Genomic DNA, 17,744 nt, shown 5'->3' with positions numbered 1-17,744 from the left:
CGGGCTTCTGGCTGGGGAAGTTGGGGCACCATCATGGGACATGGTGAAGAGGATAGCAGGAGCCAGAACAATTGTGGGTGGGCAACAGACTAATGTACTTTATAAAAGTGACACTGGATGATTTTTAAAACAATTTTTCCTTGGATTTTTTATTTTAATTGCTTTTGAGAGAAGCACCAGACGATGTTAAGAGCAGCTGCACTTTTTCTGGGAACACAAGCTAATCAGCAGCAGGTTCCTTCCTTATCCACAGATGACTTCAACAAACATCTCCAGAAAATGGCAGTGATAGAAATGAAAATTCATGGTTTGAAGTGAATGTAGAGGTAAATGCTGGGTATGGAAATGAAAGGACCCCACCAATGATTATAAAACAGTGATAAGACTGACAGACAGCTACAGCAACTAGCACCATCAAGAAATGAATGCTGATGTAAATGAGAGTAAATTAACCAACAGTCTTCCATGGAGCTCTAATGGTGCAAAGCCGAAGGATAAATCCCTTCCTTCAGATCTGGGAAGATGGCTAACAGGAAGAACCCTGCACCCTGAGATGAAACAGCCTGGCCACCAATGCAGAGAAACATCTTATTTCACTGACAATATGAAAAACCTTGTCAAGATTGTAATCCAACTCACACCACTCCCAAATCTGACATTTTCTCCACATAACCTCTGTCATGGTCCAGTCCCTGGTGCTAAACCAGCATCCATCAAAAGACACTAAATTCCACCACCTCCTATAAATGATCACTCTCCTCCGCGTATCAAGGATGACGAGCATATGTGTTCAGGATGTTCCAGAAACAAACTGATATGTACAGGGTCCAGGCGGTAAGAGCGTTGGTCTCGGAAGGGAAAATCTTGTAAAATATGTCTGAGGCGACTGTGGCTCCGTAGGAAGAGTAGTTGTCTTACAATCAGAAGGTTGTGGGTTTGATTCCAGCTTCCTCCTGCCATATGTCGATGTGCCCCTGGGCAAGGCACTTAACCTCAAGTTGCCTACCAATCTGTGTATCGGTGTATGAATGTGTGAGCGTTAGTGAGTGCAATTGGGTGAATGTGGCTCTAGTGTAAGGCGCTTTGAGTGGTCTGTATGACTGGAAAAGTGCTATATAAGTTCAGTCCATTTACCATTTAATACATAATGGAAAACACAAAGCTAATAAAATAAGAAACAGTAGACAACATTTGAACTTATAATATATTTCTTGACAAGTGCAACTTTCCACAAAAATGTTACCAGCTACAAAGCCACTTAAACTGGCTTTATTAAACATTAGATCTTTGTCAGGAAAATTATTTTTAATCAATGACTTCATTACTGAGCATAATCTTAAGGTTTTGTTTTTAACAAAAACATGGTTAGTGGAAAATACTGAACGCTGATTTGAGTGACAACCATTGATGTCTTCCTTTGGTAAATAGAAATCTTTCCATAACAGACACCTTGACTGATCACAGGGTCAATACTTCCCAATTACAATTTTCTCTGTAAGAACAGATAACAGAAGTGAGGAGCAGGATTGGCCACTTTGTTTCATGATTCACTAAAGTGTAAAAAGGTGCTTCTGTGCAAATTTGACTTTTTGGGAATTTTGGTTTGACTCAACGTGTAAAACAGCCAACACGCAAATGGGGACATATTTTGAATTTGATCATTAGTAAGGGTCAAAACATTTTCAATGTCTTTGTAACTGATGTTTCCCTGATGGCTTTTCTTTTATCTTTGAATGCCTAATTTGCATTGACCCAATTAGCCAAACAGATATTGTAAGAAAATTAATCTTTAAGGACAGGGCAGCTGAAACCTTTAACCAAGTTTACTCTTCAATTTCCACCTTTGTACTATAACTAAGTAAATGAACTGGTAGATAAAATCCATTCTAAAATTTAAGGCATCATTGATTCCTTTGCTCCCATTAAGGTGAAGGTTTTCTCTGCTAAGAATCGATCTCTGTGGAGAATTGGTTCACTGGTAAGTAGTGAAAAAAGAGTGTTTGAAAAGCTAAACAGGATGTGATGAAAGATTTGACTCCAGGTTCACTGTGACATCTTTATAGAGATACTTCACAGATATAACTAAAGACTGAAAAAAAGGAATGGAGTCCTTCTTTTCTGAAATCATTAACAGAAACATTAATACTGCTTGTGACTCGTTTGCCACAGTTAACAAACCCTCCTGTGTCTGTAGCATCTGAACTCCACTCTACCAGGGCCTGCAATGACTTTGCATCTTTACTAAGAAAATTAAGTATATTAGAAGAGTAGTCTGTGCATCAGTATGAATTCCAGCACCAATGCTGCATCCAACCAAAACAAATTTTGACAAAATGACAATTCTACCAAATCAACTACAAAAGCTTAGAAGAAATTATCAACTAAGCTCCTCCACCTGCTGCTGTCTCGATATTTTACCAACAGCTTTCTTTAAGAAAGTTTTGTCTGTAATAGCATCCGATTTCATTCAAATAATAAACTCATCCATGTTGTCAGGTTTTTTCCTAAGGCCCTAAAACAAGAAATTATCAACCCACCGTTGAAAAAGAACATCCATCCATCCAATTTCTGTACCTGCTTCTTCTGTTCAGGGTCACAGGGGAGCTGGTGCCTATCTCCAGCAGTCCACAGGCAAGAAGTGGGGTACGCACCAGTCCATCACAGGGCAACACAGAGACATACAACCATGCATACACCCATTCATGCCTAAGTGTGATTTAGAGAGACCAATTGACCTAACAGTCATGTTTTTGGACTGTGGAAGGAATCTGGAGAATCCATGCATTCATGGGGAGAACATGCAAACTTCATGCAGGAAGATCCCTGGGCAGGAATGGAACCCAGGACCTTCTTGCTGCAAGGCAACAGTGCTACCAACTGGTCCACCATGCAGCCTTGAAAGAGAACAATCTGGACAAATTGCTATTGTAAAATTACTGGCCCGTCTTAAATCTCCCATTTATCAGTAAAGCTTTTGAAAAAGCTAGTTTTCAACAGCTAAACACCTTTTTAACAATGATCAGCCGCTTTGACGATTTCCAGTCAGGTTTTCATGCTCACCACAATACTGAGACTGTCCTTGTCAAGGTGTTTAATGACATTTGCAAAAATACAGACTGTAGAAGAACCAGAGTGCTGATATTATTGGAACTCAGCGCAACATTTGACACTCGATCACAGTGTATTACTAGAGTGGACTGGAGAACTGGATTGGGCTTTCTGGTACAGCGCTTGGCTGGGTTGAGTCTTGAGACACAGGGACTTTTTTGTGTCAATAAGTAATTTTATATCAGAGTTGAGAAAAATCACATCTGGAGTTGCCCCCATTCTTTCAGTATCTACATGCTCCCACTAGGTCAGATTGAACAAACAACAAGATTACATTACATTACAAGTTACCATAACTACGCATATGACACACAGCTCTAAATTACAATGTCACCAAGTGTATATGAACCTATTCAAGCATTAGGTAGATGCATAGAACAAATGAATGCGTAGATGTGCCATAATTTTCTTCTGTTGAGTAAAAGCAAAACTGAAGTAATTATTTTTGGACCAACGGAGGAGTGATCAAGAGCCAGTACACAGCCTCAGTTACTACAGGTAGAAACCAAAGTGTGAGAAGCAGTTCACTGTAAAAGACCCCTCCCCAACAGACCATGGCTGAGGTGGGCTCTCCTAAAAGAAGTTAGGAGGAAGCACCAGAAACCAGGAAGCACCAGGAAGTCTCTGACACTTGGTCCAGGCGTGGACCAGTTTTAAAAGGAATATTCCCCCATTATCGAGAGAAAATAGTGTCTAAGGAGTTGCCTCTTCCCAGGGAGAAATGTTTGATTACATGTTAAGAAAATAAGGACCTTAATGCATTAAGTACATACAATTAACACAAAATATAAGCAAACGCAGAAAAATGAAAAATACAAAAGATTTTAAATAATAAAAGTTTAAAAGGTCCTCTTAATTAAATTAAAAGTTTAAAATTATAACAAGGCTTTCTACTGAGGACAAAGATGATTTGGGAATTTCCCCCTTTGAACCAAGCAAACACCTGCTGCTGACTTTTGATCCAGTTGGTTTACTCAGGCAACAAACTAAGCTACAAACAGACATTAGTTTTACAAGTACTTGTTAAAATAAATCCATTTGCCTCAAGGAAACCATTAGAAACTGTAACATCCACACGGTTAATGTTAAAAATGAAAATATGCAAAAGAATTGAAAAAATATGCAAAAATCTGTGCAGTTAAATTATGGGGTTTAGAACTGTGCACTTTGAGTTGTTGATCACCTTTTAAACGTGTCAGTTCCTCTTTGTAATCTGCTGATCTTTCAAAAACCCTCGATCTCTCCTCCACTGCCGGGTCTGGTCCTGCGGTTTCCATTTCTCTCTTGGTGTTTCCTCCATCCATATTTTCATCTAACAGTTGCCAAGTAGTTGTAGTTAAGCTTCAGACAGTTTACATTTTCTACGCTGCTCACCAGCTGGTGTTGTTGCTGGCATTGGTGCATCAATAAGAACAATAACAAATATTTTTTCCTGTTCAGTTGTGTTACAGCTGATCAAAGAAATTAGACACCAAGAGGAAATAAGATGAACATCCACAAATTTATAGCATAACAGAAGTGACTGTGTAATAAATCACGTATAAGGCTGGCTCATAGACACATTAATGTTTTTCAGACTGAATCTGTATTTGTATAATACGAAATTGAACGCATTGGTTTGAAAATAAATTTCACTAGACTGAACTGAATTTAATGCTTTGAAACTGAATTAATTTGCTTTGAAAATGTATTTTGTTGTATTGAAAATTCACTTTGACTACTTTCACTTTTGGTTGTATAATTAAATTTTCAGCATTTTGAGCTGGAACTGTGGAACATACATGGTGGATGTTATTTACCATGTCAAATGACAATTTGTAAGAAGTGTCATGTAAACAAATGATGTTACTAATTGTAACTAATTGTTACGCTACCTGTAGCTATTAGCTAAAGAAACCAAAATCGCATACAGGGCCGCCAGTGTTACGTCAGTCTGTGTTTACACATCGATACGTCTAACATCTGCCAAGCTCATGTGTGCTTAACTGGTCTATGCTCAAAATGCCACAAAGGATATTTTAACCTGATGTGAAAAATAAACTGGTGAATCTGTGTTTGATTACTCTGTGGCTCTCTCAAAGACCCGAATGTGTGACACAAAAACAGAGTTTTGGAATGGAAAACGGATTTATGGAACTGAAAGTGAAAGCAGTCAAATTGAATTTTCATTATAAAAGCCAATGAATTCAGTTTCAAACCATTAAAATCATTTTGAATTTAGCCAAATTCATTTTGTCACCGACCCAGTTTGCTGTCTTTCCTTGCAGGGTTTGAGGAGAGGCCTTCTGCAGGTGCTAGTGGTTAAGAGGCAGGGTAAACACTGTGCAGGTTGCAAGTTCATCACAGGGCAACACAGAGAGAGACACAGGACAAACAACAATGCATACACCCATTCACGCCTAAGGGCAATTTAGAGAGACTAATTACCCTAACAGTCATGCTTTATCAACCCTGTTATCATTCAGTTCATGCTGTTCCGTAATGTTTCCATGAGGAATGAACAGAATGAAGGTGTTTTTGTATGGCGAGACACAGGTGAAAAACAAAAACTGATTGACATGGTGCAGGTGGGCTGAATGAAGCTGATTGCTTAACAGAGACAGAGAGTGAAAACAAAACATGGCAAGAACTAAATACTACCCGGATATAATCAAACCTAAGAAACATAGCAATAACAGAACATAATGCAGAAAGCAATATGAACAGAATACAACAATCAGAAGAAACCAAAACATAGCACCATCTCTAAAACAATAAACAGAACCAGGTCCCAAAATTCAACTGTGAGAAAAGAGGAAAAACCCGCAACCAAAAACCAAACACCCCCAAATCATGACAAACAGATTTACTTTCACAAGTGGAGCAATACGGCTAACACTTTAATGCTCTGCTTGAAATTTATAAGGAAACTTTATTAGAAAATGCTTTGGGATTATTACAATTATTGCGGACACGGAGACGGAAATGAAAAGGAAAAAATAAGAAGCTCGAAAGAGAGAGAGGTGGGGCAAAAATGAAAAAGGGAGAGAAGGAGAAATGAAAGGAGGAGAGAACAAAGAATAAAGAGATTACAAGACAACACCCTGCTTGCTTCTACACCTGCAGAAACATACATAATAACAGCATTGTCACCAAAAAGTGCACGGTACTTATCAATGCAAGATGTATTTAGTGTTAACTGTGGCTCAATATAGAAGATTTGTGTACCTGTTAACACCTGAATCTAAACACCTGTGGGTCAGAGTGTGAGCGCACGTTTGTATACATTTTTCTCCATAAAAATATGCAATAGCGAGTGTGAAGAGCACAGATCTGCACCGCTGGACCTGGGATAGATACAGAGGAGATCCGAGCAAAAAACATCCAAAGGCCCCCCACGGCACAGGATCCCCAGGAGAACCATCGCCGGGACTACCGCAACACCCCCAGAGAACAGCAGCGGAGAGTCCCAGGGGAACCTCCCAGCAGCCACAGTGCAGAAGCCCCAGAGAGCTGCAGCGACGAGCCCACAGGCCCCACTGACAGCCGTCTACGCCAGAGCAGATCCAGCCATGGATCCAGACACCCGAAAACCTGGGTAAAGGGGGCTGAACACAAATACACACTTTTTTATTTAATTTAATTTTTTTTACAAAAGAAAACCTTGCATGATTTTCCTTCCACTTTACATTTCTGTAGCTTTTTTGTGTTGGTCTAGCGATCAAATCCCAATAAAATACAATAAAATCTTTGCTTGTCAAATTAGAAAATGTGAAACAGTTTGCAAGGTGCTGTCCAATAAATTGTAATGTTTTTATGGAAAAAAATGCGTAAGGCTACACGCTCTACATATAAATATAAATAAGATAATGGCAATGTCATTGGAATGTATCTTCTTTGCCAATAGTTACTGTTAGAAATTGTTGATTGTGCAGTAACCAGCAGAGAGCTGGTTAATACAGAGGAGAGGAGGTGATGACTGAAAATGGCAGATAGGAGCACCTACCCTTGGGTCTTGGAGGGCCGTTCAGGTCCTGCAGACAGAGTGATATGCTGGTGCCCTCAGGGCAGCAGGCCAAAGACACCCACACTGCCTGTGGAGACTTGGTAAGAAGCCCTGCTGTTGGGATAAACTCTGTCAAACTCTGTGTGTTTGTGTGCTTCATGAATGTCCTTCTCTGTGTTTGTTTCAGTTCAAAACCATGAGCTAAAGAAAGTTATGTCCTATCTGTAACTATGCATTATCAGTAATCATTAGCACCTCTGATTATTATCAATATGGTTCAATGCACAGCAAAGCCGAGATAAAGCTACACATCTACACATAAACACACAGTTTCCAGCAGATGGATATATGCATATAAATGAACAAATCCTTCTTGAAAACTTTATCATTTTCCAGCATATTTTTTATGTGCATAGTATTTTCAGAAAGTTTTTACCCACTGTGCCTCTGCACAGTGTCATACAGCATACATGCTTGGAAAAACCCTCATGTGTAATGGAACTTGTGATCCCAAAGCATATACTCTTTGATCGAGAATCTGAAAATAATCTGGATAGTCTCAAGTAGTTAGTTATAATTTACACAAACCACCAACTGCTTGATCATGCCAAAAAGATTCGAGAAGGGCAACAAATCAAAAAGAAATATTACCTCTGATTTTTCACATTGCTAATAAGACATCTCCACAAATTGAAACCTGATCAACCTTCAAGGTTTCCAAAAGGAAAACTCTAATTCTTCCCAAGCCAGCACTTTGCTGGATTATTTTACAGTGGCTCCTGCTCAGTTTGATTTCTGCTTGATGTAATTATGACCAACATTAACCAGGATCAGGCTGTCCAATCCCAACATGCTTTGGGAACATTACTCCTCCTGAAGAGCTTTGCTTGGGCAGTGACCCCACTGCCAGTCGTTTTTGTCCTTACTTCCACAAACTCTTGAAATTACAGGAATATTCCTGTGACCGTGCAGTTAGAGGGCATGTTGGTTTGAGCTGCAGAGCTTCACAGCAGTTTAATCTTCGCCTCTGACACTATTTGGGTTAGGATGTGGTGGACTTTCATTTAAATCTAAAAGTGGTCACAGTGGATCGCCTGTGGATAACATTATTGTTGGTTTGATACCGTGTTTTGGTCTCTTAATTTTCATTCCCTCCTCGCAAGAGGCAGAACAACATTTACAGGGTCTGTGAACATAAAAATCGTCTCCTGCCCAACGGCATCTTTATCAGACAGGGGAGAACCTCTCCAGAGTAGAATGCCTGACGTCAATATCTTAAATTAAAAATATAGAGCTGCAAGGTGATTCTAACACATGACCCAGTAAAAGGTATATTTTTACTGCTACTGTTTTGGTTCTTGATTTTGTTGCCTTATTTTATGAGTTATGCTCCAAGCTACGGTAAAATAAACTTAAGAGAAATAAGCAAACGGTTCAAGCTTACCTGCTTGTTAATTATTGTATGACATCCATTTTATTTGTACATTTATACATGTGGTCTTCAGGTAAGCCAAATCTAAATGATAACTATCTCATTACTTTAAAATGTCCACCACAGTCTACAGTTAAGCCTCTAGAACTTTGTGATAATTTGTCAGGTTTTTGCCAAAAAGTAAAATTTATTTAATGTGATAAAAACAACCAAAATGTAGTGCATAATTGTGAATTGGAAGTAAAAGTGGGACAAGCAAACATTTAAAATTGAACTTTTTTGTAAGGTAAGACCAAAGTAAAATTTTGTTAGCCTACATTTAAAGTGCTACAATTGGTAGAACACTAACACGGTACACCATCTCCATGGTGAAACATGATGGTGTCATGATCCTGGTGTGAGTGTGGTTTTGTGTTCTCCGCTGAAGGGCATGGCTGCTCAAGTACAAATGAAATAAAATTTAACATACTTTTTAAAAATTATAGTAAAATACACTTAATGCGCCATTTTGAAATAACTTATTATGTGCTTAGTAAATTTGATTTGAATTTAAATTGAATTACAATTTTTTGGAGCAAATAAAATTTTATTATGCACTTACAGTTGCATGGAACAGTTGCATATAATGTGCAAATAGGCTGAGCAATTTTTCAGCCAAATGTTTCATAAAAATAGGTATTAACACAATTAAAGATAAAATTAACTTCCATCCAAAAAAAAACTATTTATGCTTTCTTTTGGTTGTATTGCTCATTATTGCACTTCCGTCTTATTGAACACACTTCAGAAACTGTGGTTCATGGAAACTGCTCAATCCATTAAAAAAAATCAGAAAACAAAACATTTTAAATATGTGACAGGGCTTAACCCAGATTTTGTCAGGGTAAACAGTAACACTTACCTGTTATGGCCTGCACTTTAGAACATCAAGGTGATTTTTAAGGTTTCACCTTTTACTGATTTTCCAGTTAGGGTCGATTGTACCAATATCTCCTCAGAGAATGCAAGCACTGCTATTTCGTGGCCGAAAATTTAAATCATCATACAGGATCGATTTAGCTGATGAAAAGCCCTCTTGGAAATACCAACATCATTGCTAGGCAAGAAGTGTTGTGGTAGGAAATAAAAACAGGCCATTAAATCTAAAACTACTCAACAACAACAACAAGCAATTACAATACAATGTACCACTTGAACTTCACTGTCAGATGACAAAGATGATCTTAAAATTGATGACATGTCTGTTGACTGGGACAGTGAGACTAATGCTTTGATATGCTCCACACTCTCCTTCGTTAGCTTTAAGGTTTCTTGCAGTTCTTTGTGAACAAAACAAAATTTCAAATAGGTAAAAGTTACATTTATGCAATATGTGAGCAATATGGCTCACCACTAAGACATGAAATGATCTCTTCCATGGTAGGTGCAACAGAATGATTGAGTAGAAGGCTATCATTTGCCTCCCTTTTGACTGAAGCCACATGATTAAAGTTGTCCTCCTGTAAATTGTAACACCTGTTTTAACCATATATAATAAAATTCTGCTATGAAAGTGGTTTTTGAAAATAAACAACTACTTACAATGTCTGAATGAAGTGGGCTCTCTATACGAGTTTCATCAGAACTGCTTGATTGTTGGGAGAACTGCAGAGGCCATACCCATTGTCTTCTTTTCTGGACCTAAAAAAATACAATTTCAAAGGATTTTTTACAAAACAAAAAACAAGACAGAAAAAAAACCCATTCTTTTCAATCACACTGGCCTGTGTATTGAACCTATTACATTTAAACAGAGTTACCCTATGGACAGGTGAACAAGCCTCCTCAGAACCGCTGTAGTTCTTTTTTGAGAGTGTATTTTTGTGTGCTTAATTTACTTTGTTCTGTGCACTTGCACAGAATTTTCTATTTTTTTTCTGTTGTGGCGTTTTCTTGCTTTATACAAGGTGTGAAATAAATGCCTTAGTAAAGTCATTAGATTGAGCGATAATACTGAAACATAAGAATTAAATTGAAAAAAAGTAAAAAATAAATGCACATGTAAAATTCAAAACAAATGTTTTTGAATAGATTACGAAGTAGATTAATTGATAAAAAGGCGAGTCTTTATTAACTGATTTACAAGCTTGAATGGAACCGTAGTACACAATTGTCCACTTGAGGGCGCCTGTTGACCTTTTTTAACATGAAGATACAAGCTAGTTTATTAACCTTTTCTACTTTTAACAATAAAAACATTTAACAGACCTCTGATAGCCTATCCATAGGCTAAAGCAACTATACTCCATGTGTATCTGTATAAAATGTCTTACCTGACTGGCTGTTGGCTCAGCCCTTTCACCATGTGCGCCACATGTGGCTTCATCTCTGGCCCAAAAGTCTTCACCCTGAAGGAAAAGGTTCTTTTTTTAACAAGCTCTAGAAATACATCTGAAAGACACAATGAAGGGAGTATAAAGGTTTCCACATGAAGTAAACATAACAAAATGTTTTAAGCAAACTTACCACCAAATAGTAACACTTTAGCAGCCTCTGTCATGTTGGGTTCCTTTCACAACCCATGTTTTATTTCCATTCAGTGGTCATTGTCTACATTGTGCTGGGAAGTCACCTGCTCTAATTTACCAAAATGATTTAATATTAGTGAGGTGCTCTCATCTTTCAAGGTTTTATTGCGCAAGTAAAAAATTGCAAACTTGCAGGTCATCATTTCTCCTCCCCCGCTGCCGTTTGACTCTGCAGAAACCATGGATCCAAACCTTTAATAAATCTCCTTACCTCTGAGTCCCTTGTATGGTTCTAAATAAACTTTTGGTCCCCAACCTGGGTTTCTGTTTGCTTTCTGCAGTTTCCCGAAGGCTTTGATTTTGCTGAGGTTGTGACTTTGTCATCACTGATTTACTTTTTCAATATGAGTTAATAGCAAATTTACTGGATTGTCAGAAACTCCGTAAAGCTGAAGCAGTTAAATGCTGCTGGTAAACACAGAGAGATGTGCGTTTTACTAGTGTTTTTATAGAACTGCTAACAGTTCTACAACAGTGTTATCAGCTGACATAGTGATAGGAGTCATGAAAAAAATGGTTTAGGGCAAGACCCAATTGCAGGGAGAAGGCAGGAAATACACAGTTTTATTTAAAAAAGGAATTATAAAAACTTGAACCAGGGTCATCCAAATAGTAACCAAAAGAGTGACACAGGAAAACAAATGGGTGGAAATAAGATGACAAGTATTTATATTTTTTATTGTTAACAGAAGTAAACACTAGCAGCAATACAAACCTAGGCATACACGGAAACTCAAATACCACAGATTGTGTAGCAGGAGTTAAGAAAGAAACAGGAAATCCAGAAAAACAGGAAATAACCATCATATCAAACTGAAGACTGCAACTCAAAGCAGAATAGAAATAGATATGGAATACTAAAGTGGAGGAATATTTTTCTTCTTATTAATATTTACGAAGAGGAATATTTAAACCGAGGAATTAACTTAATATGAATAGCAAAAACAGATCAATCCTAAAATAAAGCAAAACACAAGACCAAAGTCCCAAAAAGTATAACATTAAAACTGGCATACCCCAGTTTTCTGTCCCATGCATCAAACCTGACATTTCATGTCAGGCCACAGGAGAGAGACATAAGCCAAATTTAGTTTTTAGGCTTTAAAAGAAATGCATTGCCATTTCTGCTGAATTTTGAAAAAGAAACAGGTTCTGTTTTATCAAAGCATGTCAGTTCAATGCTGAATTAGTTGGCATAAAGCCATCATGACATCAAGCTATTTTAAACTAAAGAGCATTTTGTCACCACTGATCCACATGGTAATAAATTTGCAAGGATTTTCACACTTCTTTGACTGCTGCTAAATTAAATGCTTTAATAAAAAGGCTACTTTTTCTTAGAAAACATGGACTTTGGGTACCATATTTAATGGTGAGCCAGTAGAGAGCTTATTATATATCACATTAACTTGTGAAACTTCATATAACAGGCTGATATGTAATCAAGGAGAAGTGCCAATGCTGGTGAGGAGGAAAGGTGAGGAAATTTGGGGACATTGAGGTTTGGGGAGTTTCTGACACAGTGTTAGGATTTTTATTTTTATTTTGTTTTTCTATATTGAAACCTGGGCTGTACGGCAGCTCAATTGATAGCACTGTTGCCTTACAGCCAAAAGGTCCTGGGATTGACTCCTGGTCGGGGGTCTTTCTGCTGGGAGTTTGCATATTCTCCACATGTAAGCATGGACTCTTTCTGGGTACTCCAGCTTTCTTCCACAGTTTAAGAACACAACGGTTAGGTTGGTCTCTCTCAGTTACCCTTAGGTGTGAACGGGTGTGTGTGTAGTTGTTTTTCCTGTCTGCTGCTGTGTTGTACTGCGATGGCCTGGCGACCTGCCCAGTGTGTAGCTTGCCACTCGCCCAAAGACTGCCGGAGATGTAGATGGAGATGCTGGAGACACCACGTGCCGTGGCCCTGTACGGAAGAAGCAAGTATAGAAGATGGATATTGAAACCTCAAAAACAAAGACCAACAGACCTCTCTGTTGTGCTAACTTTAACAAATGGACGGTTGCATGACAAACAAGCATACAGCATACTTATGTTTTGTAGTTTTTCTCTTCACATTCCTAATTAAAGACTCATTTTCTAAAGGTCTTAACATTTAGAAGCTTAACAAGAACTCTGCGTATTCAATTCTTAATATTTAGATATGGGATTGTTCTCCTTTGTCATTTGTAGATATTTATTTTACCCTGTGTGGACAAAAATTATTTCAGAACAGACGTTTTAACAGAATATTGACTGAGGGCACTCTCGTTCCTCCACAGCTACATGTAGACATAGGCTGAGTGGATGTATACTGTACAAACCTGGGCTTTAGTCTCACTAATAACTTTAAGATATTAGTGGGTCACAGGGAAGCCTTGTTTTAAAATGTAGGTGGCTGAACTAAAACAAACCAATAGTTGTTCTTGCATTGCCCTGGTAATCTGTGTCATTATTTTGTCAGAAGTAATGAGAGGAATATTGATTCAGCTACTGATGAAGTTATAAATGTGTCTGCATGTGCCCCTCTGACTGTATGTTGAAAGTTGATCTACACAGTTTGGTTCAATCACCTAATGTTAATTCCTTTGGAATGGAAGTAAGAACAAATGAAAAGGATGAGAAGAATAAGAAAAACAAAAGTTTGAAGGCTTTTCTCAAAATAAGCCACATGCTTTGGAGTTGAGTCAATGTTTCCCCAGGATGAACTGAAGAGTGACCGCCTCAGGCAGCAGAAGGCAAAGGATTACAAGAAGGAAACATCATGGAACATCAAGCTCTTTCATGGGATGTATAATTAGGAGATTGGGGAAATATCTGACATAAAACAAACCTCCCAGTGGTGACAAAAGGGCTGTCTGTGAAACAGGATGCTGAAGAATACAGGGAGAGGTTAAACCACTTGGTTGACATAGTCTACTGTCAGTATGACTGAAGTCATCTTAGGGTAGGCCCCAGAGGCTGAAACTCATATCATATAAATTAATTACACAGAGTGAAATATTTCAAGCCTTTCATTCTTGGAATTTTGATGATTATGACTTACAGATATTGAGAACCCAAAATTCAGTTGCTCAGAAAATTAGAATTTTGTGAAAAAGTTCAATATTGGACACTCATCAGCTAATAAACACCAGCAAAGGTTTCCTGAGGCTCTAAATTGTCTCTCGGTCTGGGTCAGCAGGCTACACAATAATGGGGAAGACTGCTGACTAGACAGATGTCCAGAAGACAGTCAATGACACCTTCCACAAAGAGGGTAAGCCATAAATGGTCAACCTCTAAAGAAGCTGGTTGTTCTCAGAGTGCTGTGTCCAAGCATATTTGTGGACAGTTGAGTGGAAGGTAAAAGTGTGATAGGAGAAGGTGCACCAGCAACAACAATAACTGTGGTATTGAGAATATTGTCAAGCAAAATCCATTCAAGAGTTTTGGGGGGGCTTCACAAGCAGTGGGCTGAAGCCGGAGTAAGTGCATCAAAAGCCACTATGCACAGTCAAACCCATACATGGGCTACAAGCATCTTTGGCTCAAGGGAAAAAGAACTGGACTGTTGCTAAATGGTATATAATATCCTCTTTTCAGGTGAAGGTAAAGTTTGCATTCATCTTCATTGTCTCCATTCAGAGGCCCAGGAAACCTTTGCAGGTGTTTTGAGTTATTTAGTTGATTAAGGTGTGACATTATGAGTTTCCACTGTTGATTTTGTTTAACAATATTCCAGTTTTCTGAGATGCAGAATTTTGGGTTTTCATTATCTGTAAGCCATAATCATCCATATTTCTAGAGATAAAGGCTTGAAATATGTCACTCTATGCGTATTGAATCTATATGAAGTTCACTTTTTGAAATGCATTACAGAAAATATTGAACTTCTCACAATATTCCAATATTTTGAGATGTACATTTATATTCCTCTGTATCATCTAAACATAAAATGAATTTGTATGGTATCAACAGCATAAAACACAATGTATAGGCCTTAGCACAGAACTGTGCAGAACACCATCACTAATTCAAGTTCATGGGCAAGAGTTATTGGACTCCATTCAGGAAAATTTATAGTAATTACATATTTCAGTCACTGTAAGAGGCTTGTTGTGATAGACTGTTTCAAGCCCATCACTGGGATCCACCAAGACAAGGACTGACACAGGTCCTTGACAAAGATGTGCATAATGTTATCTGTTCAAATTTGTTTGGCGTTTATTAGAAGCATATCAGAGGGATTATTCCATTTCCTGATGGGCAAAATATTTTTTAAAGTTTTGTTCTATTACTTTTATGTGTTTCTTTGTGTTCTGTTGCACAATAAAAACACAATTTTCTGCTGTCAAAATATTATTCACAGTGTAGAAGAATATAACTTCGTTAAATGGCAATAATACAATGATGCGTCGTGGCCATTTGATAAAATTCATGTATTTATTTTGTAAATGAATATAGCTGCAGTTTCTGTTCCAATTTTTGTTGTATCTTGTGACCAAAAACAAACAAAGTGGGGTGCAAAAAGCGTTGGTATGATGAGTTTTTAGGGTTGGGCTTGAGCCTTCCTTCTGACCTCCAGTAATAAAGTAAAAAACCTTGGTGTTATTTTTGACCAGGACATGTCATTTAAATCCTATATTAAACAGGTTTCTAGAATTTCCTTCTTTCACCTCCGGAACAAAATTAGAAATATCCTGTCCATGAGTGACGCTGAAAAACTAGTCCATGCATTTGTTACTTCAAGGCTGGACTATTGTAATTGTTTACTATCAGGATGTCCACAAAATGCAGTTAAAAGCCTTCAGCTGATTCAAAATGCTGCAGCAAGAGTTCTGATGAAAATTAAAAAGAGAGATCATATTTCTCCTATTTTAGCTTCCCTTCATTGGCTCCCTGTTAAATTTAGAATAGAATTTAAAAGCCCTTAATGATCTAGCTCCATCATACATCAGAGATCTGATTGTTCCATATGTTCCTAACAGAGCACTTCGTTCTCAGACTGCAGGTTTACTGGTGGTTCCTAGAGTCTCTAGAAGTAGAATGGGAGGCAGATCCTTTAGTTATCAGGCTCCTCTCCTGTGGAACCAGCTCCCAGCTTTAGTCCATGAGGCAGACACCCTGTCTACCTTTAAGGCTAGGCTTAAAATTTTCCTTTTTGATAAAGCTTATAGTTAGAGTGACGTAGTTTATCAGGGAGGGAGCCTTCCTCCCTCCCTGTTGGTTGGAGTAAGGGGGAGTCAGGTTTAGCGTAAACTGGCTCAGTTATGGTTGAGGTGCTAACACACCCTCCATTTCTGTTACCTGTGTGATCCCTTCTCTTTTACAATGGTTATAATCAGTCTGACAGAGAGAGGTATCCCAATCCTTGTGGTTTTTAGTATAACAATGACCATCAGAGGGGCCCTTTGTGGGGTGCCTTGAGACGGCATTGTTGTAAATAAGCGCCGTTTAACTAAATAATCTGAACTGAAACTATCTGTGTAGTTATGCTGCTATAGGCTTAGGCTGCTGGAGGACATAACGACCACTTTCACACTCTTCGCTAAATTCACACACTACTCTCCAATTTTTCATTATTTGCTGTTATTTCAGCTTTTAACTTTGTTCTCTCTTTTCTCTTCCTAGAAGCTACACCTGGCCTGGCTCTGTGTCTACCTGTGATACCTTTCTGGAGAGGGGAATCGTCCGAGCTTCTGCTGGCAACAACTTAATGCTCACCCTCTACCGATGATCCACATGGCCCTGTCTTTCAGTGTTTAACCCTTTCTCTCTCCTAGACATGGCGATTGACTGAGCTTTTACTGTGACAAACTCTATGTGCTCTCTTTCAGACTCTAACCTTGAAAACTGGCTCAGAGTTTATCTGTTCTTTCTTTCTAGGTTAAACGACTAAAGGAGCTACATCCATTAACATTTACTTTTCCTTCCATATAGAAAGTACTCCTAGATCAGTGCTTCTGTGTTCTTTTTGTGTCTCTGCTCTGTTCTCTCAAACCCCCCAGTCGGTCGTGGCAGATGGCCGCTCACACTGAGCCTGGTTCTGCTGGAGGTTTCTTCTTGTTAAAAGGGAGTTTTTCTTCTCTGCTGTCGCTACATGCATGCTCAGTATGAGGGATTGTTGCAAAGTCAACGCTAGTGACTGTCTACTGTCTCTACATGCTCATCCGGGAGGAGGGAATGCTGCAAGTCATTGACTGGATGCAATCTGCTGGGTTTCCTTAGACAGAAAAACTTTTTATCCAATTTGAATAAATAACTGAATCTGACTGCACTGTTCAATGGTTAGGATTAATTGGAATGTATGTACCTGACTGTTGTGAAGTGCCTTGAGACAACATGTGTTGTGAATTGGCACTATATAAATAAAACTGAATTGAATTGAATTAATATTCCTACGTATTTAGCAAAGCCAAGGCAAAAGGGGGCCTAGTCAAGTTTAAAGCAAGAAAACATGCATAGATATATACATGTTCTCTAATATTGGTAGGTTTTGTGAGGACTAATACTGGTTCTCACAAAACCTGCCCCATATGCAACAACAGCTAACCTTTGTCTTTTCTGTCCGCGCGTCAACACACACTGTGCGAATGCTTGTCTTGAGGAATGTTACATGCAGCAATGTCTGCATGTCAGCGAATCCTTCTCTGCTTAAGTTTTTTTTTTGCTGTTGTCAGGG

Source organism: Girardinichthys multiradiatus, chromosome 9, assembly GCF_021462225.1.
Source record: "Girardinichthys multiradiatus isolate DD_20200921_A chromosome 9, DD_fGirMul_XY1, whole genome shotgun sequence".
Taxonomy (NCBI): domain Eukaryota; kingdom Metazoa; phylum Chordata; class Actinopteri; order Cyprinodontiformes; family Goodeidae; genus Girardinichthys; species Girardinichthys multiradiatus.
This window is presented reverse-complemented; position numbering follows the sequence as displayed.